The 24,335-nt window shown below is 48.7% G+C and overlaps 1 protein-coding gene across 1 annotated transcript in view; it reads right to left on the reverse strand.

The window, feature by feature from the left end:
• LOC147096539 (uncharacterized) overlaps positions 1-16,918 on the reverse strand; it is a 441,550-nt gene extending 424,632 nt beyond the window's left edge. The window contains exons 1-2 of the mRNA XM_085975343.1: positions 16,188-16,918; positions 15,431-15,595 (exon numbers count right to left, since the gene is read on the reverse strand). The gene's annotated coding sequence lies outside the window, so the exon portion shown is untranslated. The remainder of the gene's footprint in view (positions 1-15,430; positions 15,596-16,187) is intronic.
• Positions 16,919-24,335: the final 7,417 nt, after the last annotated feature.

Raw genomic sequence — 24,335 nt, forward strand, 5'->3', positions numbered from 1 at the left:
AGCCCTTATCCTTAAATTATGTCCTCTAGTTCTGTTCTCACCCGCCAAGGGAAACATTCCTTCTGCATCCAGTCTGTCTAGACCTGTCAGAATTTTATACACTTCTATGAGGTCCCCTCTCAATCTTCTAAACTCCAGTGTGTACATCCCTAAACTACATAGTCTCTCCTCATAGGTCATTCCCGCCATTCCTGGTATCAGCCTGGTGAATCGCCGCTGCACCCCCTCCATGGCAAGAACATCCTTCCTCAGATGAGGCGACCAAAACTGTACACAGTACTCGAGGTGTGGTCTCACCAGTGCCCTGTACAGCTGCAGCAAGGTATCCCTGTTCCTGTATTCTAACCCTTTTGCTATGAAGGCCAGCATACCGTTTGCCTTCTTGACCGCCTGTTGCACCTGCATGCTCGCCTTCAGTGACTGGTGTACAAGAACACCCAGGTCTCTCTGTACTTCCCCCTCTCCCAATCTATTGCCATTTAAATAATAATTTGCCCTCCCGTTCCTGCACCCAAGGTGGATAACTTCGCACTTGTCCACATTATAGTGCATCTGCCATTTATCCGCCCAATCGCCCAGTCTGTCCAAATCGCTCTGGAGCTTCCTGGTCTCTTCCTCTGAGCCCACCCCCCCTCCTAGTTTAGTGTCGTCTGCAAATTTGGAAATGCTGCATCCGACTCCCTGATCCAGGTCATTAATGTAAATTGTGAACAGCTGGGGGCCCAGGACAGATCCCTGTGGTACCCCACTTGTTACTGCCTGCCATTCAGAAAATGAGCCGTTTATTCCAACTCTCTGTTTTCTATCTGACAGCCAGTTCCCTATCCACGCCAAAACTTTCCCCTTTATCCCATGAGCCTCAATTTTCCATGCTAATCTTTTATGTGGTTATGTAGTTTATCAGGCCCCGGGGATTTGTCGGCCTTCAGTCCCCTCAACTTACCCAACACCATATCCCTAGAGATACTAATTTCTGTCAGCTCCTCCCTCTCATTAGTCCCTATGTTTGCCGATATTCCTGGGAGGTTATTTGTGTCCTCCTTTGTGAATACAGAACCAAAGTATGAGTTTAATTGGTCTGCCATTTCCTTATTCTCCATTATATATTCTCCCGAATCGGACTGCAAGGGACCGACTTGGGATTTTACCAGTCTTTTCCTCCTGATATACCGATAAAAGCTTTTGCAGTCTGTCTTTATGTTTGCTGCAAGTTTACTTTCGTATTCTATTTTCCCCTTCCTGATTAATCCCTTTGTCCTCTTTTGCTGTATCCTGTACTGCCCCCAATCTTCCGGTCTGGTGCTTTTTTTTGCCAGTTGATATGCCCTTTTTTTTGATTTTATACTGTCCCTAATTTCCCTCGTTATCCACGGTTGAGTCACCTTTTTAGGTTTATTTTTATGCCAAACCGGTATAAACATGTTCTGGAATTCTTCCATTCTATCTTTGAATGCTTGCCATTGTCTCTCCACTGTCAATCCCCCCAGAAACACCACCCAATCAATCTTACCCAATTCCCGTCTCATACCCTCGTAATTCCCTTTATTTAAGTTCTGGACCTTAGTCTCTGATTCAATTTCCTCACTCTCCATCTCGACTGAGAGCTCGATCATATTATGATCGCTCTGACCCAAGGGGCCTCGTACAAGAAGATTGCTGATAAGTCCCTTCTCATTGCACAATACCCAGTCTAAAATGGCCTGATCTCGAGTCGGCTCCTCGACATATTGGTCCAGATAACCGTCCCGAAAACATTCCAGGAATTCCTCCTCCTCAGAATTTTTACTAATTTGGGTAGTCCAATCAATATGTAAATTAAAGTCATCCATGATGACAGCTGTGCTCTTATCGCACGCTTCTCTAATTTCCCTTTTTATGCCTTCCCTCACCTCCATATTACTATTTGGAGGCCTATATATCACACCCACTAACGTTTTCCTCCCCTTGCTATTTCTCATTTCTACCCATACAGATTCCGTTTCATCCGAGTTAATATCCTTCCTTTCCATTGCATTAATCCCCTCCTTTACCAGCAATGCTACCCCACCTCCCCTACCTTTTTGCCGATCCTTCCTAAATATTGTATATCCCTGGATGTTAAGTTCCCAGCCTTGCCCACCCTGCAGCCACGTTTCTGTAATCCCAATCAAATCATACTTGTTTACCTCTATTTCCACAACTAATTCATCCACCTTGTTCCTAATGCTTCTAGCATTAAGATACAAAGCCTTCAGGCTTGCTTTTTTCACACTCTCATTATAAATTAGTTTGGCCCTTTGTGTTTCTCTCCTTTGCTTATTGCTTCTCACCTTTCTACCATCTATTTCTAACTTCATATGACTTCCCTCTTTTCCACTACCTAGGTTCCCATCCCCCTGCCAAATTAGTTTAAATCCTCCCGAACCGCCCTAGAAAATATTACCCCGAGGACATCGGCTCCCTCACATCCAAATCATTAATGTAGACCACAAACAGCAAGGGACCCAGCACCGATCCCTGCGGTACCCCACTGGACACAGGCTTCCAGTCACAAAAACAACCTTCCACCATCACCCTCTGCCTTCTGCCACTAAGCCACATCCACTGCACTACCCTCATCCACACACCTAGTCACCCCCTCAAAAAATTCAATCAAATTAGTCAGACATGATCTTCCGTTGACAAAGCCATGCTGACTATCCCTGATTAATTCTTGCCGCTCCAAGTGGAGACTAATTTTGTCCCTCAGAATTTTTTCCAATAATTTCCCTACCACTGATGTTAGGCTCACTGGCCTGCAGTTCACTGGTTTATCCCTACTACCCTTCTTGAATAATGGTACGACATTAGCTGTTCTCCAGTCCTCCGGCACATCCCCTGTGGCCAGAGAGGTTCTGAAAATTTGTGTTAGAGTCCCTGCAATCTCCTCTTTCGCCTCACACAGCAGCCTGGGATACATCTCGTCCGGGCCTGGGGATTTATCCACTTTTAAGCCTGCTAGAACCGCCAATACCTCCTCCCTCTCGATGCTAATATGTTCGAGTATATCACAGTCCCCCTGCCCTATATCTATGTTTACATTGTCCATCTCCATAGTGAAAACAGATGCAAAAAATTCATTTAGAACCCCACCTACATCTTCCGGCTCCACACACAGATCGTCACTTTGGTCCCGAATGGGCCCTACTCTTTCCCTAGTTATCCTCTTATCCTTAATATACTTATAAAACACCTTAGGATTTTCCTTGATTTTGCTCGCTAGTGTTATTTCATGGCCCCTCCTCGCTCTCCTAATTTCTTTTTTAAGTATCCCCCTGCACTTTTTATACTCCTCTAGGGCTTCCTCTGTCTTTAGTCCTTTGTATCTGCCAAAAGCCCTCCTTTTTTTCCTAATCCATTCTCGTATATCCCTTGACATCCAAGGTTCCCTGGGGTTTTTGGACCCACCCTTGACCTTTACAGGAACATGTTGCCATTGTACGATCTCAATTTCCCTTCTGAAAGACTGCCATTGCTCCGATGCGGATTTTCCTACAAGTAGCTGATCCCAGTCCACATTGGCCAGATCCTGCCTTATCCTATTAAAATCGGCCTTCCCCCAATTTAGAACCTTTATTTCCAGTCCATCTCTGTCCTTTTCCATGACTACCTTAAATCTCACCGAATTATGGTCACTGTCACCAAAGTGCTCACCTACTAACACTTCTTCCACTTGGCTGGCCACATTCCATAGAATTAGGTCCAGTACCGCCCCCTCTCTTGTAGGACTTTCTACATGCTGGCTCAAAAAGCTCTCCTGGATGCACTTCAAGAATTCTGCACCCTCTAAGCCTTTCACACTCTGACTATCCCAGTTAATATTGGGGAAGTTGAAATCCCCCACTATTATTACCCTATTATTTGCACATTTCTTTGAGATTTGCCTACATATCTGTTCCTCTATCTCCCCCTGACTGTTTGGGGGCCTATAGTACACTCCCAGCAAAGTGCTTGCCCCCTTTTTGTTTTTAAGTTCCACCCATATGGCCTCATTAGAGGAACCTGCTAATATATCATCCTTCCTTATAGCAGTAATTGACTCCTTAATTAATATTGCGACACTCCCTCCTCTTTTACCTCCCCCTCTGTCTCGCCTGAAGATTCTATACCCCGGAATATTGAGCTGCCAGTCTTGCCCCTCCCTCAACCATGTCTCCGTGATAGCAACAATATCATACTCCCATGTGTTCATCAACACCTTCAGTTCATCCACCTTATTCACAAGACTCCTTGCATTAAATAAATGCCATCCAGCCTTGCCCTACTCCCTTGTGCCGTTACATATTTGCCCTTCCTTCCAAGCTGACTTGTTTTTTCCTCTATATTTGGCTGTACATCACCCCTTATTGTAGCTCCACTCTGTATCCCATCCCCCTGCCAGGTTAGTTTAAACCCCCCACAACAGTGCTAGCAAACCTCCCCGCAAGGATATTTGTCACTCTCTGGTTCAGGTGTAACCCGTCCGACTTGTACAAGTCCCACCTTCCCCAGAAGCAGAGCCAGTGATCCAGGAAACTAAAGCCCTCCCTCCTACACCAACTCTTTAGCCACGCATTCATCTGCTCTATCCTCCTATTCCTATACTCACTAGCACGTGGCACCGGGAGTAATCCAGAGATTACAACCTTTGAGGTCCTGCCCTTTAATCTGCTACCTAGCTCCCTAAATTCTTGCTGCAGGACCTCATCCCTCTTCCTACCCATGTCATTGGTCCCAATGTGAACCACGACCTCTGCCTGTTCACCCTCCCCCTTCAGAATGCCCTGCAGCAGTTCAGTGACATCCTTGACCCTCTGACCCTCCGTCTTACCTAGGGTCTTACCATTCATTGTGTATTCCCTTACCTTGTTAGTCCCTCCAAAGTGCATCACCTCACACTTTTCAGAGTTAAATTCCATTTGCCACTGTTCCGTCCATCTGACCAACCCATCTATATCGTCCTACAGACTGAGGCTACCCTCCTCGCTATTTACCACCTCACCAATTTTCGTGTCATCTGCGAACTTACTGATCATACCTTTTACATTCACATCTAAATGATTAATGTAGACCACAAACAGCAAGGGACCCAGCACCGATCCCTGCGGTACCCCACTGGACACAGGCTTCCAGTCACAAAAACAACCTTTGACCATCACCCTGTGCCTTCTGCCACTAAGCCAGTTTTGTATCCAATGTGCCAAGGCACCCTGGATCCCATGGGCTCTTACCTTCTTGACCAGTCTCCTATGCGGGACTTTATCGAAAGCCTTACTGAAATCCATGTATACCACATCCACTGCACTACCCTCATCCACACACCTAGTCACCCCCTCAAAAAATTCAATCAAATTAGTCAGACATGAACTTCCCTTGACAAAGCCATGTTGACTATCCCTGATTAATCCTTGCCTCTCCAAGTGGAGACTAATTTTGTCCCTCAGAATTTTTTCCAATAATTTCCCTACCACTGATGTTAGGCTCACTGGCCTGTAGTTCCCTGGTTTATCCCTACTACCCTTCTTGAATAATGGTACTACATTAGCTGTTCTCCAGTCCTCTGGCACATCCCCTGTGGCCAGAGAGGTTCTGAAAATTTGTGTTAGAGCCCCTGCAATCTCCTCTTTTGCCTCACACAGCAGCCTGGGATACATCTCGTCCGGGCCTGGGGATTTATCCACTTTTAAGCCTGCTAGAACCGCCAATACCTCCTCCTTCTCGATGCTAATATGTTCGAGTATATCACAGTCCCCCTGCCCTATATCTATGTTGACATCGTCCTTCTCCATAGTGAAAACAGATGCAAAAAATTCATTTAGAACCCCACCTACATCTTCCGGCTCCACACACAGATTGCCACTTTGGTCCCTACTCTTTCCCTAGTTATCCTCTTTCCCTTAATATACTTATAAAACACCTTAGGATTTTCCTTGATTTTGCTCGCCAGTGTTATTTCATGGCCCCTCCTCGCTCTCCTAATTTCTTTTTTAAGTATCCCCCTGCACTTTTTATACTCCTCTAGGGCTTCCTCTGTCTTTAGCCTTTTGTATCTGCCAAAAGCCCTCCTTATTTTCCTAATCCATTCTCGTATATCCCTTGACATCCAAGGTTCCCTGGGGTTTTTGGACCCACCCTTGACCTTTACGGGAACATGTTGCCATTGTACGATCTCAAATTCCCTTCTGAAAGACTCCCATTGCTCCGATGTGGATTTTCCTACAAGTAGCTGATCCCAGTCCATTTTGGCCAGATCCTGCCTTATCCTATTAAAATCGGCCTTCCCCCAATTTAGAACCTTTATTTCCGGTCCATCTCTGTCCTTTTCCATGGCTACCTTAAATCTCACTGAATTATGGTCACTGTCACCAAAGTGCTCTCCTACTAACACTTCTACCACTTGCACGGCCACATTCCCTAGAATTAGGTCCAGTACCGCCCCCTCTCTTGTAGGACTTTCTACATGCTGGCTCAAAAAGCTCTCCTGGATGCACTTTAAGAATTCTGCACCCTCTAAGCCTTTCACACTCTGACTATCTGAGTCAATGGGACCCTCTCTGACCTTTCTCCCCAGTCCATCTCCAGGACCAGTGTGTATCTGAGTCAATGGGACTCTCTCTGACCTTTCTCCCCAGTCCTTCTCCAGGACCAGTGTGTATCTGAGTCAATGGGACTCTCTCTGACCTTTCTCCCCAGTCCATCTCCAGGACCAGTGTATATCACAGCGTCGGCGGGAAACTCGAGCGGCAGAGCGGGGCTATAAAAGGCCCCAGAGACCAGGTAAAGCCTCACAGCGTCGGCGGGAATCTCGAGCGGCAGAGCGGGGCTATAAAAGGCCCCAGAGACCAGGTGAGGCCTCACAGCGTCGGCGGGAATCTCGAGCGGCAGAGCGGGGCTATAAAAGGCCCCAGAGACCCAGGTAAGGCCTCACAGCGTCGGCGGGAATCTCGAGCGGCAGAGCGGGGCTGTAAAAGGCCCCAGAGACCAGGTAAGGCCTCACAGCGTCGGTGGGAATCTCGAGCGGCAGAGCGGGGCTATAAAAGGCCCCAGAGACCAGGTGAGGCCTCACAGCGTCGGCGGGAATCTCGAGCGGCAGAGCGGGGCTATAAAAGGCCCCAGAGACCAGGTAAGGCCTCACACCGTCGGCGGGAAACTCGAGCGGCAGAGCGGGGCTATAAAAGGCCCCAGAGACCAGGTAAGGCCTCACAGCATCGGCAGGAAACTCGAGCGGCAGAGCGGGGCTATAAAAGGCCCCAGAGACCAGGTAAGGCCTCACAGCGTCGGCGGGAATCTCGAGCGGCAGAGCGGGGCTATAAAAGGCCCCAGAGACCCAGGTAAGGCCTCACAGCGTCGGCGGGAATCTCGAGCGGCAGAGCGGGGCTATAAAAGGACCCAGAGACCAGGTAAGGTTTACCAGTCTCCGAACTCGGAACTCGGAGGGAAGGAGAGAGGTAAAAATTAATCCAAGTGTGACGTCACCAGAAAGCTGGTAAGTGATTGGTTGGTAAGTATTTCTCTTTTTTTTTTAAGCTTAAACTCTGGTTTATAGTTTCTAAGGTGCGATATTCATCATCTAGAATCAGAGCAGAGGGTATTTAAAAATAATATTAATAAATGTAATTAATTACATAGAATGGGAGATCAGGTGATGTATTGCTGCTGCAATATGTGGGAGCTGGTGGACACCATTGATGCTCACGGTGATCACATTTGCAGTAAGTGTTGGCTGCTCGAGGAATTCCGGCTCCGTGTTGAAGAGCTGGAGTCCGAGCTTCAAACACTGAGACACATCAGGGAGGGGGAGAGTTACCTGGACTCTGTATCAGGAGGTAGTCACACCAATTAGATTAATTAATTCAGATGTAGTCCGTGGCCAGGGACTAGAAGTGAGGCAGGTACGGGGATCCAGGAGGTAGCGTTGGAGGAGCCGCAGCCCTTGCACTTGTCCAACAGGTTCGAGGCTCTTACTCCCTGTGAGGATGGGAACAGGGACTGCGGGGAGGATGAGCAACCTGGCAACAGCACCATGGAGCGGGGGGCCATTCAAGTGGGGGGAGTTAAAAGAAATGTTGTAGTGGTAGGGGGATAGTATCGTTAGGGGGATAGATAGAGTTCTTTGCAGCCGAGAGCGAGAGTCCCGAAGGCTGTGTTGCCTGCCCGGTGCCAGGGTTAAGGACATCTCCTCTGGGCTGGAGAGAAACTTGGAGTGGGAGGGGGAGGATCCAGTTGTCGTGGTCCATGTTGGTACCAATGACATAGATAGGACAAGGAAGGAGGTTCTGCTGAGGGAGTTTGAGCAGCTAGGGGCCAAATTAAAAAGCAGAACCACAAGGGTAATAATCTCTGGATTACTACCTGAGCCACGTGCAAATTTGGCTAGGGTAAATAAAGTTAGAGAGTTAAATGCGTGGCTCAAAGACTGGTGTGGGAGAAATGGGTTTTGCTTCCTGGGACACTGGCATCAGTACTGGGACAGGAGAGAGCTGTTCCGTTGGGACGGACTTCACTTGGCCAGTGCTGGGACTAGAATCCTGGCGAATCGAATAACTAGGGCTGTAGAGAGGGCTTTAAACTAATTAGTGGGGGGGAGGTTTTAAGAGAGCGAAAAATAAAAATGACAGTGGAGAAGGCAATAGAGCAAGGTAGCAGTGGGGGAATTAAAAACCAGAGCGTGTCAGGAAGGGGCAGAATGTATAATGAAAAAGATAAAGTAGTAAAAGGGGTAAAAGCAGGAATAAATTGTCAGAAAACATATTTGAAAGTTCTTTATCTGAATGCATGCAGCATTTGTAACAAAATTGACGAGTTGACGGTGCAAATAACTACACATGGGTATGATCTGGTGGCCATTACGGAAACATGGCTGCAAGATAATCATGACTGGGAACTAAACATACAAGGGTATTTGACAATTAGGAAGGACAGACAGGAAGGAAAGGGAGGTGGGGTTGCTATGTTAATCAAGGATGGAATCACTGCAATAGTCAGAAATGATATTGGGTCAAAGGATCAGGATAGTGAAACAGTTTGGGTGGAGATAAGGAATAAGAAGAAGAAAAAGTCACCAGTGGGCGTAGTCTATAGGCCTCCTAACAGTTGCAACTCTGTTGGTCGGAGTATAAATCAGGAAATAGTTGGGGCTTGTAATAAGGGAACAGCTATAATCATGGGGGATTTTAACTTTCATATTGACTGGACTAATCAAATTGGGCATGGCAGCATTGAGGAAGAGTTCATAGAGTGTATTAGGGACGGGTTCCTTGAGCAGTATGTAACTAAACCAACCAGGGGGCAGGCAATCTTAGATCTAGTCCTGTGTAATGAGACAGGATTAATAAAAAATGTCCTAGTAAAGGATCCCCTTGGACTGAGTGACCATAATATGGTTGAATTCCAAATTCAGTTTTAGGGTGAGGGAGTTGGAACTCAAACCAGCGTGCTAAGCTTAAATAAAGGGACTATGAAGGTATGAGAGTAGAATTGACTAAAGTGGACTGGGAAAACAGATTAAAGTGTAAGACGGTACAAGAGCAGTGGTCTACATTCAAGGAGCTATTTCACATCTTTCAAGATAAATATATTCCACTGAGGAAAAAGGGGAGTAAAAGAAAAGACAGCCAGCCGTGGCTTAGTAAAGTAATAAAGGATAGTATCCAACTGAAAACAAGGGCTGTGCTGCCTCTCCCTCTAACTTAACCTCACTGTATGTATTTAACTTACTTATATATGTATAACCTACCTGTTGGGGCCGTTGCCCCTTTAACTTACCTTTTAGGGCCATTGCCCCTTTAAGACGCGCCTTAGTGTGCTGACGTCACGTCACGTACAACGTAGCGTGCTGACGTCACGGCACGTACGACGTGACGTGCGTGAGGCGGCTGCCGGCCCGACTCGGCCTTCCAGAAAGGCTGCCGGCACAGCCCGGCCTAGCGTCTTCGGCCGCATCTACCAGCCGCCGGGAGCGACGCGATCTTCCGCTCCCGCGGCAAGCATCGGCTCAGCCTGGCCTCCAGCTCCCGCTCCCGACTTCGGCCTCCACGGCCAGAAACGCGACCACGCGCATCACGTGACGCCCCAAGCGCGGACAACGCTACCGAGCGTGATGAGGTCATCACGCTCCCCACAGGACTGCTACGTAGTCCTCGTGGAGTCCTCGCTGGGACACAGACCTACACCACGGTGCTCCTACAGCAGCACAGGCTCCGGGCAGTTGTATCGTCCCCATGCTTGAGTCTTGGAAATTGTTTGTCTGTAAGTATTTTAGAATGCTATGGATGATTAATGTGCACTGTATGTTGTAGAAAATGTTTAGTTGTAACTTTTCTCTGTCTAGCTGATTAACTAGTAGCTGTATTTTCATACACTATGTACAGGGCTAATTTAAAGAGAATGCCTCCCAGTTTACTAAATGTACTGTGTTGCTCAGGCGTACCTAAATCTGTGTATACATATCAGTTATGCGCCTGTATACTAATGTGTGCTTCCATTTCTGTGTTGTATTTCAGTTTTACAATTAGAATCGTTCAGTAAAGCGTTACAAGAAAAGTCAAGCCTTGTGATTTTATTGGAAGATATCGAGTTGTTCGCTATCTGTCTAGCTCTGCATAGAAGCGCGTTGCGAGGGCAGAACAAGGGCATATAAAGTAGCCAAATCTAGTGGGAGGATAGAAGATTGGGAAGCATTTAAAAGCCAGCAAACAATAACTAAAAGATTAATTAAGAAAGGGAAGATAGATTATGAAAGTAAACTAGCAAAAAATATAAAAACAGATAGCAAGAGTTTCTACAGCTATATAAAAAGAAAAAGGGTGGCTAAAGTGAACGTTGGTCCCTTAGAGGATGGGACCGGGAAACTAGTGGTGGGGAACATGGAGATGGCAAAGATGTTAAACAAATATTTTGTATCAGTCTTTACAGTAGAGGACACTAAAAATATCCCAACACTGGACAAACAGGGGGCAATGGGGGGGGGGGGGTGGTGGGAGGAGCTAAACACGATTAAAATCACTAAGGAGATGGTACTCAGTAAAATAATGGGACTTAAGGCGGATAAATCCCTCGGACCTGATGGCCTACATCCTAGGGTCTTGAGATAAGTGGCGGTAGGGATTGTGGATGCATTGGTGATCATTTTCCAGAACTCCCTGGACTCAGGAAAGGTCCCGGCAGATTGGAAAACTGCTAATGTAACACCCTTATTTAAGAAGGGAAGTCGACAAAAAGCTGGAAACTATAGACCAGTTAGCCTAACATCTGTGGTTGGCAAAATGTTGGAGTCCATTATTAAGGAAACAGTAACAGAGCATTTGGATAAACATAATTTAATAGGACAGAGTCAGCATGGTTTTACGAAGGGGAAGTCATGTTTGACAAATTTGCTCGAATTCTTTGAGGATGTAACATACAGGGTGGATAAAGGGGAACCAGTGGATGTAGTGTATTTGGACTTCCAAAAGGCATTTGACAAGGTTCCACACAAAAGATTACTGATCAAGATAAAAAATCACGGGATTGGGGGTAATATATTGGCATGGGTGGAAGATTGGCTATCTAACAGAAAACAAAGAGTTGGGATAAATGGTTCGTTCTCGGGCTGGCAATCAGTAACTAGTGGTGTTCTGCAGGTGTCAGTGCTGGGACCCCAACTCTTTACAATCTATATTAACGATTTGGAGGAAGGGACCGAGTGCGACATATCCAAGTTTGCCGACAATACAAAGATGGGAGGGAAAGCAGTGAGTGAGGCAGACATAAAAAACCTGCAAAAGGACATAGACAGGCTAAGTGAGTGGGCAGAGATTTGGCAGATGCAATATAACGTTGGAAAGTGTGAGGTTATGCACTTTGGCAGAAAAAATCAAAGAGCAAGTTATTATCTAAATGGAGAGAAACTGCAAAGTACTACAGTACAAAGGGATCTGGGGGTCCTGGTGCATGAAACACAAAAAGTTAGTATGCAGGTGCAGCAGGTGATCAGGAAGACCAATGGAACCTTGGCTTTTATTGCAAGGGGGATGGAGTATAAAAACAGGGAAGTCTTGCTGCAGTTATACAGGGTATTGGTGAGGCCACACCTGGAATACTGCGTGCAGTTTTGGTTTCCATATTTAAGAAAAGATAAACTTGCTCTTGAGGCGGTTCAGAGAAGGTTCACTCGGTTGATTCCGGAGATGAGGGGTTTGACTTATGAGGAAAGGTTGAGTAGATTGGGACTCTACTCATTGGAGTTCAGAAGAATGAGAGGCGATCTTATCGAAACATATAAGATTGTGAGGGGGCTTGATCGGGTGGATGCAGTGAGGATGTTTCCACTGATGGGTGAGACTAGAACTAGGGGGCATAATCTTAGAATAAGGGGCTGCCCTTTCAAAACTGAGATGAGGAGAAACTTCTTCACTCAGAGGGTAGTAAATCTATGGAATTTGCTACCTCAGAGAGCTGTGGAAGCTGCGACATTAAATAAATTTAAAACGGAGACAGACATTTTCCTAGCAGATAAGGGAATTAAAGGTTACGGGGAGAGGGCAGGGAAGTGGACGTGAGTCTAGGTTCGGATCAGCCATGATCCTATTGAATGGCGAAGCAGGCCCGAGGGGCCATATGACCTACTCCTGCTTCTGCTTCTTATGTTCTTAATAGGACTCTCTCTGACCTTTCTCCCCAGTCTATCTCCAGGACCAGTGTGTATCTGAGTCAATGGGACTCTCTCTGACCTTTCTCCCCAGCCCACCTCCAGGACCAGTGTGTATCTGAGTCAATGAGACTCTCTCTGACCTTTCTCGCCAGTCCATCTCCAGGACCGGTGTGTATCTGAGTCAATGGGACTCTCTCTGACCTTTCTCCCCAGTCCATCCCAAGGACCAGTGTGTATCTGAGTCAATGGGACTCTCTCTGACCTTTCTCCCCAGTCTATCTCCGGGACCAGTGTGTATCTGAGTCAATGGGACTCTCTCTGACCTTTCTCCCCAGTCCATCTCCAGGACCAGTGTGTATCTGAGTCAATGGGACTCTCTGACCTTTCTCCCCAGTCCATCTCCAGGACCAGTGTGTATCTGAGTCAATGAGACTCTCTCTGACCTTTCTCCCCAGTCTATCTCCAGGACCAGTGTGTATCTGAGTCAATGGGACTCTCTGACCTTTCTCCCCAGTCCATCTCCAGGACCAGTGTGTATCTGAGTCAATGAGACTCTCTCTGACCTTTCTCCCCAGTCCATCTCCAGGACCAGTGTGTATCTGAGTCAATGGGACTCTCTCTGACCTTTCTCCCCAGTCCATCTCCAGGACCAGTGTGTATCTGAGTCAATGGGACCCTCTCTGACCTTTCTCCCCAGTCCATCTCCAGGACCAGTGTGTATCTGAGTCAATGGGACTCTCTCTGACCTTTCTCCCCAGTCCATCCCAAGGACCAGTGTGTATCTGAGTCAATGGGACTCTCTCTGACCTTTCTCCCCAGTCCATCTCCAGGACCAGTGTGTATCTGAGTCAATGGGACTCTCTGACCTTTCTCCCCAGTCCATCTCCAGGACCAGTGTGTATCTGAGTCAATGAGACTCTCTCTGACCTTTCTCCCCAGTCTATCTCCAGGACCAGTGTGTATCTGAGTCAATGGGACTCTCTGACCTTTCTCCCCAGTCCATCTCCAGGACCAGTGTGTATCTGAGTCAATGAGACTCTCTCTGACCTTTCTCCCCAGTCCATCTCCAGGACCAGTGTGTATCTGAGTCAATGGGACTCTCTCTGACCTTTCTCCCCAGTCCATCTCCAGGACCAGTGTGTATCTGAGTCAATGGGACCCTCTCTGACCTTTCTCCCCAGTCCATCTCCAGGACCAGTGTGTATCTGAGTCAATGGGACTCTCTGACCTTTCTCCCCAGTCCATCTCCAGGACCAGTGTGTATCTGAGTCCATGGGACTCTCTGACCTTTCTCCCCAGTCCATCTCCAGGACCAGTGTGTATCTGAGTCAATGGGACTCTCTCTGACCTTTCTCCCCAGTCCATCTACAGGACCAGTGTGTATCTGGGTCAATGGGTCTCTCTCTGACCTTTCTCCCCGGTCCATCTCCAGGACCAGTGTGTATCTGAGTCAATGGGACAATCTCTGACCTTTCTCCCCAATCCATCTCCAGGACCAGTGTGTATCTGAGTCAATGGGACTCTCTCTGACCTTTCTCCCCGGTCCATCTCCAGGACCAGTGTGTATCTGAGTCAATGGGACAATCTTTGACCTTTCTCCCCAATCCATCTCCAGGACCAGTGTGTATCTGAGTCAATGGGACTCTCTCTGACCTTTCTCCCCAGTCCATCTCCAGGACCAGTGTGTATCTGAGTCAATGGGACTCTCTCTGGCCTTTCTCCCAAGTCCATCTCCAGGACCAGTGTGTATCTGAGTCAATGGGACCCTCTCTGACCTTTCTCCCCAGTCCATCTCCAGGACCAGTGTGTATCTGAGTCAATGGGACTCTCTGACCTCTCTCCCCAGTCCATCTCCAGGACCAGTGTGTATCTGAGTCAATGGGACTCTCTCTGACCTTTCTCCCCACTCCATCTCCAGGACCAGTGTGTATCTGAGTCAATGGGACTCTCTGACCTTTCTCCCCAGTCCATCTCCAGGACCAGTGTGTATCTGAGTCAATGGGACTCTCTCTGACCTTTCCCCCCAGTCCATCTCCAGGACCAGTGTGTATCTGAGTCAATGGGACCCTCTCTGACCTTTCTCCCCAGTCCATCTCCAGGACCAGTGTGTATCTGAGTCAATGGGACTCTCTGACCTTTCTCCCCAGTCCATCTCCAGGACCAGTGTGTATCTGAGTCAATGGGACTCTCTCTGACCTTTCTCCCCAGTCCATCTCCAGGACCAGTGTGTATCTGAGTCAATGGGACTCTCTGACCTTTCTCCCCAGTCCATCTCCAGGACCAGTGTGTATCTGAGTCAATGGGACTCTCTCTGACCTTTCCCCCCAGTCCATCTCCAGGACCAGTGTGTATCTGAGTCAATGGGCCTCTCTCTGGCCTTTCTCCCCAGTCCATCTCCAGGACCAGTGTGTATCTGAGTCAATGGGACTCTCTCTGACCTTTCTCCCCAGTCCATCTCCAGGACCAGTGTGTATCTGAGTCAATGAGACTTTCTCAGACCTTTCTCCCCAGTCCATCTCCAGGACCAGTGTGTATCTGAGTCAATGGGACTCTCTGACCTTTCTCCCCAGTCCATCTCCAGGACCAGTGTGTATCTGAGTCAATGGGACTCTCTCTGGCCTTTCTCCCCCGTCCATCTCCAGGACCAGTGTGTATCTGAGTCAATGGGACTCTCTCTGACATTTCTCCCCAGTCCATCTCCAGGACCAGTGTGTATCTGAGTCAATGGGACTCTCTCTGACCTTTCTCCCCCGTCCATCTCTGGGACCAGTGTGTATCTGAGTCAATGGGACTTTCTCTTACCTTGCTCCCCAGTCGATCTCTGGAAGCTCTTTGAATCGGAAGGGTTCTCTCCGGTTGGTGCTCACAATCCTGTGCTGGTTAACCGGCTGTTGTTCCTCAGTCGACAATCCCTGTTTACTTCGAGCTGAGCACCTTCGTCAATCACACCATCATTCACCGGGAGATCTAATTGTGGCAAAGCAGAAAATAAGAACAACACTGAAAGCGTGAAATAAAGTAATCACAGAAACCCCACAGTGCAGAGGCCATTTCGGCCCATCGAGCCTGCACCGACACATATCCCACCCGATCCCCGTAACCCCTACACCAACACATATCCCACCCTATCCCCGTAACCCCACGTATTTAATCCCCCTAACACTAAGGGTCAATTTATCATAGCCAATCAACCTAACCCGCACATCTTTGGACTGTGGGAGGAAACCGGAGCACCCGGAGGAAACCCACGCAAACACGGGGAGAATGTGCAAACTCCACACAGTCACCCGAGGCCGGATTCGAACCCGGGTCCCTGGCGCTGTGAGGCAACAGTGCTAACCACTAATGTAGACTTTTAATCTGCTTACTAATAATCCAATGTGAAGGCAGAGTATTTGTTTGATTTTGTGCCTTTGCTCAGATCCCCAGTTGCAGGGCTGTGTGTTTAGTTTGGAGATTTTCCTCAGATCCCCAGTTGCGGGGCTGTGTGTTTAGTTTGGAGATTTTCCTCAGATCCCCAGTTGCGGGGCTGTGTGTTTAGTTTGGAGATTTTGCTCACAGTAAATTTCCGGCCTCCTGAGACTCCCCCATTCTCACTGCTCTGGGCGGAGATGCGCCATTTTCTGTGCGGAGTTACTGCCCGGAGCGGTGACCCTCCCTCGCTGTGATCTAAACTCGGGGCTGAGCAGCCGCTGTCGGGCCGAGTACCCTCAATCACAGAGCAGGCCCTGTAAACCGGGCAACCAGCCTGTGTTTGACCCTCACTCACCGATCAACCTGCGCCGCCCGGCACAGCACACAGCAGGGAAAATGCACTGCGCCTGCGCCGGAGGGCAGGGGCGCGGCACTGCGCCTGCGCCGGAGGGCAGGGGAGCGGCACTGCGCCTGCGCCGGAGGGCAGGGGAGCGGCACTGCGCCTGCGCCGGAGGGCAGGGGAGCGGCACTGCGCCTGCGCCGGAGGGCAGGGGAGCGGCACTGCACCTGCGCGGGAGAGGGAGAAAGGGTGCGGCACTGCGCCTGCGCCGGAGGGCAGGGGAGCGGCACTGCGCCTGCGCGGGAGAAGGGGAGCGGCACTGCGCCTGCGCGGGAGAGGAAAGGGAGCGGCACTGCGCCTGCGCGGTAGAGATATGTCGCACGAACGCATCACTGTCGCTCCCAGTGGTGGGAGGACTACATCAGAACATATACAGGCCCAGGTTAACGGCAGCCATCTTTGTAAAGGAGGGAGGAAAGTTTCAGTGCGACGTCACCATATGCCTGAGACAAAAAGCCTTGTGTCCAATGCGGGGAATAAAAGCCCACAGCCGCCCCGGGCCCCGGACAAGGGACTGGAGAAACTCGCTGCCCTGCGGATCAGACAATCAGCGGGCGCTAGTCCCGCCCCTCGGACTCCCCGATTGGTTGGAGGACCCTCCGCCGGCTCGCTCCTCCAGCCCCGCCCCGCTCACTCCCTATTGGTGGGAAGCTGCCGTCAATCAGGCCGCGGGCCCGGGTGACGTGTCCCCGAGGAGATCACGTTCACTGTCCAACTGCCGCCGCTCGGTCCGGGGCCTCGCGGACTCTGAGGTTTTTCTATTTCTCTCGATTCTCTCCCGATCCACCCCGCGCCATTCTCCACCCAATCGGAGCGGAGAAAACTCACTTCGCCTCACCGATCGCGACTCTGGAACCGACACCAAGACCTTTCCCGGAATGCCCCGCGCCGACTCTGTCCGGCAGGATCCGAGTGCGCAGGCGTAGGTCCGAGTGGGGGATGGGGTTGGTCTCCAGTGGGCATGCGCGGTTATTACCCTTGGTGACCGGCAGGGGTCGCTGTGCCGGACTCGGCACAAACCGCCGCTCCGTGTGCGCATGCGCCGGCTCATGGCTGTCAATCAGCCAGCAGCCAGAAGAGGTCGCTGGTGAGACCAGTGAAGAAAGAAAGACTTGCATTTATATAGCGCCTTTCACCACCACCGGATGTCCCAAAGCGCTTTACAGCCAATGAAGTACTTTTTGAAGTGCAGTTACTGTTATAATGTAAACAAAGAAACAGAGAAGATAGGAGCAGGAGTAGGCCATTCGGCCCCTCGAGCCTGCTCCGCCATTCAATGAAATCATGGCTGATCATCCAAATTCAGTACCCTGTTCCTGCTTTCTCCCCATACCCCTTGATCCCTTTAGCCTTAAGAAATATATCCAACTCCTTCTTGAATATATTTAATGAATTGGCCTCCACAGCTTTCTGTGGTAGAGAATTCCACAGGTTCACCACTCTCTGGGTGAAGAAATTCCTCCTCATCTCTGTCCTAAATGGCCTACCCCTTATCCTTAGACTGTGACCCCTGGTTCTGGCGTAGGAACCGCGGAAGTCAGTAAGCGCACCGCAAGCTCCCACAAACAGCAATGTGATAATGACCAGATAATCTTATCTTTTTGTTGTGTTAATTGAGGGATAAACATTGGCTAGGACACCGGGGGATAACTCCCCTGCTCTTTCCCACATTACAACAGTGACTACACTCCAATCGTACCTCATTGGCTGTAAAGCACTTCAAGACATCTGCTGGTCGTGAAAGGCACCATATAAATGCAAGCCTGTCTTTCTTGAAATAGTGCCATGGGATCTTTTATATCCACCTGAGAGAGCAGACAGGGCCTCAGTTTAACATCTCATCCAAAAAACGACACCTCCGACAGTGCCACACTCCCTCAGCACTGAACTGGAGTGTCAGCCTGCATTTTTGTGCTCAAGTCTCTGGAGTGGGACTATGAACCCACAACTTTCTGACTCAGAGGCGAGAGTGCTACCCACTGAGCCACTGGCTGACACTAAAGAACAAGCAGTTCTGACGAAAGGTCATCGACCTGAAACATTAACTCTGTTTCTGTCTCCACAGATGCTGCCTGACCTGCTGAGTATTTCCAGTAGTTTCTGTTTTTATTAAAGAAACGAGGGAGTGATTGCTGACAGGAAGAATGTTGGGTCGTCCTGCGCATGTGCACCTCCCTGGCGGCTGAAGCAAAACACCGACTCGCCCCCACCTGAGCCGCGCACCAGTACCAGATGTTGCGGCTCCGCATGCGCGGCCGGTGTTCCAACCGCGGGGTTTTGTGTGCTGAGCATGCGTGTTGCGGACTGATCGGGACGGGCAACTGTAGAGCAGGAGGGAGAGCGCCGGGGCCATGAGCACATGCACGGGACTCAGCGTCAACAGAGTGCTTTCTGGAGCGCGGGGGCTTGTGGGTATTACAGCCGCCATTACTGCTGATCCTTTCAACCAACCTGTGTAGCAGCTGGAGCCTGCAAATCAGCTTCACTGCCCCTAGGTTCGGAAAGGGGAAAATTAAACAACAGTTTGCCTCTGATCCTTTTCTGATCTCAATTTACAGGGTTATAGAAGTGGAGCAGTTACAGGCGGGAAGCTCAGACCAAACATCACGTCAAGATCTGACAGAGTCACTCGATTCATCAGGACCTGAATATCATCAGCCTTTGCACATGGAAGGAGAAAGCAGCAATTGCAGCGATGACAAACCACACACGTGTTCGGTGTGTGGACGCGGATTCAGCCAATTGCCTGAACTGGTGAGACACGTGCACCGTCACACCGGGGAGAAACCGGGTAAAGGTGGGGACGGCGGGAAGGGATTCAGTTCCCCGTCTGCATTGGAAGTTCAATGGCACAGTCACACCAGGGACAGTCTGTTCACCTGCTCCGTGTGTGGAAAGGGATTTGTTTGTTCATCCCACCTGCAAACACACCAGCGAGTTCACACTGGGGAGAGACCATTTCAGTGTTCTGACTGTGGGAAGAGCTTTAAAAGCCCCAGGGATCTGAAGAAACACCAGCTTGTTCACACTGATGTGAGACCCTTTAACTGTCCTGACTGTGGTAAGAGCTTTAAAAGTCCCCGGGAGCTCAAGCAACACCAGCGAGTTCACACTGGGGAGAGGCCGTTCACCTGCTCCAATTGTGGGAAGGGATTCACTCAGACAGCCAACCTGCAGAGACACCAGCGCCTCCACACTGGGGAGAGGCCATTCACCTGCTCCATGTGTGGGAAGGGATTCAGTGAGTCATCCAACCTGCAGACACACCAGCTTGTTCACAGTGACGAGAGATCCTTTAAATGTTCTGACTGTGGGAAGAGCTTTAAAAGCCCCCAGGAGCTGAAGGGACACTGGCTCCTACACACTGGGGAGAGACCGTTCACCTGCTCCGTGTGTGGGAAGGGATTCGCTCGGTCCTCCACCCTCCTTTCACACCAGCTTGTTCACACTGATGAGAGGCCATTTAACTGCCCTGACTGTGGGAAGCGTTTTAAAAGCCCCGGGGATCTGAAGGGACACCAGCGAGTTCACACTGCGGAGAGGCTGTTCACTTGCTCCATGTGTGGGAAGGGATTCTTGAAGTCCTCCACCCTGCTGAGACAACAGCTTGTTCACACTGATGAGAGGCCATTTAACTGTTCTGACTGTGGGAAGAGCTTTAAAAGCCCTGGGGAGCTGAAGGGACACCAGCGAGTTCACACGAATGAGAGACCCTTTAAATGTTCTGAGTGTGGGAAGAGTTTTAAAATCCCTGGGGAGCTCAAGCAACACTAGCGAGTTCACACTGCAGAGAGGCTGTTCACCTGCTCCATGTGTGGGAAGGGATTCACTGTGTCATCCGCCCTCCTGTCACACCAGCTTGTTCACGCTGACGAGAGACCCTTTAAATGTTCTGACTGTGGGAAGAGCTTTAAAAGCCCCCAGGAGCTGAAGAGACACCAGCTTGTTCACACTGGGGAGAGACCATTTAACTGTTCTGAGTGTGGGAGATGTGCGGGTTAGGTTGATTGGCTATGATAAATTGACCCTTAGTGTTAGGGGGATTAAATACGTGGGGTTACGGGGATAGGGTGGGATATGTGTTGGTGTAGGGGTTACGTGGGATATGTGTCGGTGCAGGCTCGATGGGCCGAAATGGCCTCTATCTACACTGTGGGGTTTCTGATTCTGATTCTTCTGATTCTGATTTAAAAGCTCCTGGGAGCTGAAGAGACACCGGCTCCTCCACACTGGTGAGAGGCCGTTCACCTGCTCCGTGTGTGGGAAGGGATTCACTCAGTCATCCACCCTCCTGTCACACCAGCTTGTTCACACTGACAAGAGACCCTTTAAATGTTCTGACTGTGGGAAGAGTTTTAAAAGCTCGAAGAGCCTTAAGAGACACCAGCGTCTTCACACTGATCATCGAATCTAACAGCACAGAAGGAGGTGATTCGGCCCATCATGTCTGTGCCGGCTCTTTGAAAGAGCTGTCCAATTTAGTCCCAAACCCCAGCTTTATCCCCAGAATTCTGCAAACTAGTCCTCTTCAAGGGCATGTCCAATTACCATTTGAAAGTTCCTGTGGAACCTGATTCCAGCATCCTTTCAGATGGTGTGTTCCAGATCTTAACAACCCTCTGTGTGAAAACAATTCTCCTCATTTCCCTCTAGTTCTTTTAGCAACTATTTTAAATCTGTGACCTTTGGTTACCGACCCACTTGCCAGAGTGAACGGTTTCTCCCTACTTGCTCGATCAAAACCCCTCATCATTTTGAACACCTCTATTAGGTCTCCTCTTAACCTTCTCTGCTCTAAGGGGAACAATCCCAGCTTCTCCAATCTCTCCACATAACTGAAGTCCCTCATCCCTGGTACTATCCTGGTCAACCTCCTCTGCACCCTCTCCAATGCCTTGACATCCTTCCTAAAGTGTGGTGCCCAGAACTGTACACAAGACTCCAACTGAGGCCAAAACCCTGCAGCTGTACAAAACCCTGGTTAGACCACACCTGGAGCACTGTGAGCAGTTCTGGGCACCACACCTTAGGAAGGATATATTGGCCTTGGAGGGAGTGCAGCGTAGGTTTATCAGAATGATACCTGGACTTCAAGGGTTAAGTTACGAGGAGGGGTTACACAAATTAGGGTTGTATTCCCTGGAATTTAGAAAGATAAGGGGTCATCTGATCGAAGTTTTCAGGATATTAAGGGGAACAGATAGGGTAGATAGAGAGAAACTATTTCTGCTGGTTGGGGATTCTCGGACTGGGGGCATAGTCTAAAAATTAGAGCCAGACCTTTCAGGAGTGAAATTAGGAAACACTTCTACACACAAAGGGTGGTAGAGGTTTGTAACTCTCTTCCGCAAACAGCAATTGATGCTCGATCAATTGTTAATTTTCAATCTGAGATTGATAGGTTTTTGTTAACCAAAGGTATTAAGGGATATGGGCCAAAGGCGGGTGTATAGAGTTAGGTCACAGATCAGCCATGATCTCATTGAATGGCGGAACAGGCTCGAGGGGCTGAATGGCCTCCTCCTGTCCTATGTTCCTAACTAGTGATTTGTAAAGGTTTAGTGTAACTTCCTTGTTTTTGTATTCAATGGCCCTATTGACAAAGCCAAGTATCCCATACGCTTTCTGAACCGCCTCACCAACTTGCCGTGGCACTTTCAAAGACTTGTGAATATGGACCCCCAGGTCCCTCTGCTCTTGCACCCCCTCAAAATAGTCCCATTTAGATTATACGGCCTCTCCCTGTTGTTTCTCCCAAAGTGCATCACTTCACACTTATCCTCATTTAATGTCATCTGCCTTGTGTCTGCTCATTTCACAGTCTGTCTCTGTCCTTCTGAAGTCTGCTACTACTACACTCACAAAACTTGGCAACACAGTAAATAGTATCATCCGTAAACTTTGAAATTGTTCACCTATACCCAAGTCCAGGTCAGTTATATATAACAAGAAAAGCAATGGTCCTAATCCCGACCCCTGGGGGAACCCACTGCATACTTCCCTCCAGTCAGAAAAACATCCCTCAGCACTGCTCACTGCCTCCTCTCCCTTAGCCAATTATATACCCAAATTACCATCAGCCCTTTAATTCCCTCTGCTTCTATTTTCAGAGTAAGTCTCTTATGTGGTATTTTATCAAATGCCTTTTGAAAGTCCATATATACAACATCTGCAGTACATAAGAACATAAGAACATAAGAAATAGGAGCAGGAGTAGGCCAATCGGCCCCTCGAGCCTGCTCCACCATTCAATAAGATCATGGCTGATCTGATCCTAACCTCAAATCTTCTATCACTCTGCATCCACCCGAACCCATGTGATCTCCCGGGAGAGGCGAAAAACCAGATAAAGACCCAATGGCCAATTTGGGAGAAAAAAATCTGGGAAATTCCTCTCCGACCCATCTAGGCGATCGAAATTCTTCCAGGAGATCACTCTGTCCCTATATTTTCTACAGTACTTACCTTCTGTAAAGGCGATCTCCACCCCAGCCAGGAACAGGAATAAAACCATCTCCTGAAATCTAACAGAATTAGAACACAGTAGGAGCAGAACAAGGCTACACGGCCCCTGGGCCCGCTCCACTACCCACAGGGCCATGACCATTCCGAACCCAGACTCATGTCCAATTTCCTGCCCGCTCCCCGTAACCCTTAATTCCCTTTACTTCTAGGAAACTATTTCTGTTTTAAATTTATTTAATGATGTAGCTTCCACAGCTTTCTGGGGCAGCAAATTCCACAAACCTACCACCCTCTGAGTGAAGAAGTTTCTCCTCATCTCAGTTTTGAATGAGCAGCCCCTTATTTTAAGATTATGCCCCCTAGTTCTAGTTTCACCCATCATTGGGAACATCCTCACCGCATCCACCCGATCAAGCCCCTTCACAATCTTATATGTTTCAATAAGATCGCCTCTCATTCTTCTGAACTCCAATGAGTAGAGTCCCAATCTACTCAACCTCTCCTCATATGTCCACCCCCTCATCCCCGGGATTAACCGAGTGAACCTTCTTTGTACTGACTCGAGAGCAAGTATGTCTTTTCTTAAGTATGGACACCAAAACTGTATGCAGTATTCCAGGTGCGGCCTCACCAATACCTTGTACAACTGCAGCAATACCTCCCTGTTTTTATATTCCAACCCCCTAGCAATAAAAGCCAACATTCCATTGGCCTTCTTAATCACTTGCTGCACCTGCATACTAACTTTTTGAGTTTCGTGCACCAGGACCCCCAGATCCCTTTGTACTACAGTACTTTCCAGTTTCTTGCCATTAAGATAATAACTTGCTCTATGATTTTTCCTGCCAAAGTGCATAACCTCACACTTTCCAGTATTGTATTCCATCTGCCAAATCTCTGCCCACTTACTTAGCCTGTCTATGTCCCTTTGCAGGTTTTTTATGTCCTCCTCACTCACTACTTTCCGTCCCATCTTTGTATCATCTGCAAACTTTGATATGTTACACTCGGTCCCCTCCTCCAAATCGTTAATATAGATTGTAAAGAGTTGGGGACCCAGCACTGACCCCTGCGGAACACCACTAGTTACTGGTTGCCAATCTGAGAACGAACCATTCATCCCAACTCTCTGCTTTCTGTTAGAGAGCCAATCCTCCACCCACACCAGAATATTACCCCCAATCCCGTGATTTTTTATCTTGAGCAATAATCTTTTGTGTGGCACCTTGTCAAATGCCTTTTGGAAGTCTAAATACACTACGTCCACTGGTTCCCCTTTATCCACCCTGTATGTTGCTTCCTCAAAAAACTCAAGCAAATTTGTTAAACATGACTTCCCCTTCATGAAACCATGCTGAGTTTGCCCTATTAAATTATGTTTATCCAAATGTCCCGTTACTGTCTCCTTAATAATGGACTCTAACATTT

This window comes from Somniosus microcephalus, unplaced genomic scaffold, assembly GCF_052327205.1.
Source record: "Somniosus microcephalus isolate GS21.2 unplaced genomic scaffold, FLI_Smic_1.0 unresolved_chr1, whole genome shotgun sequence".
Taxonomy (NCBI): domain Eukaryota; kingdom Metazoa; phylum Chordata; class Chondrichthyes; order Squaliformes; family Somniosidae; genus Somniosus; species Somniosus microcephalus.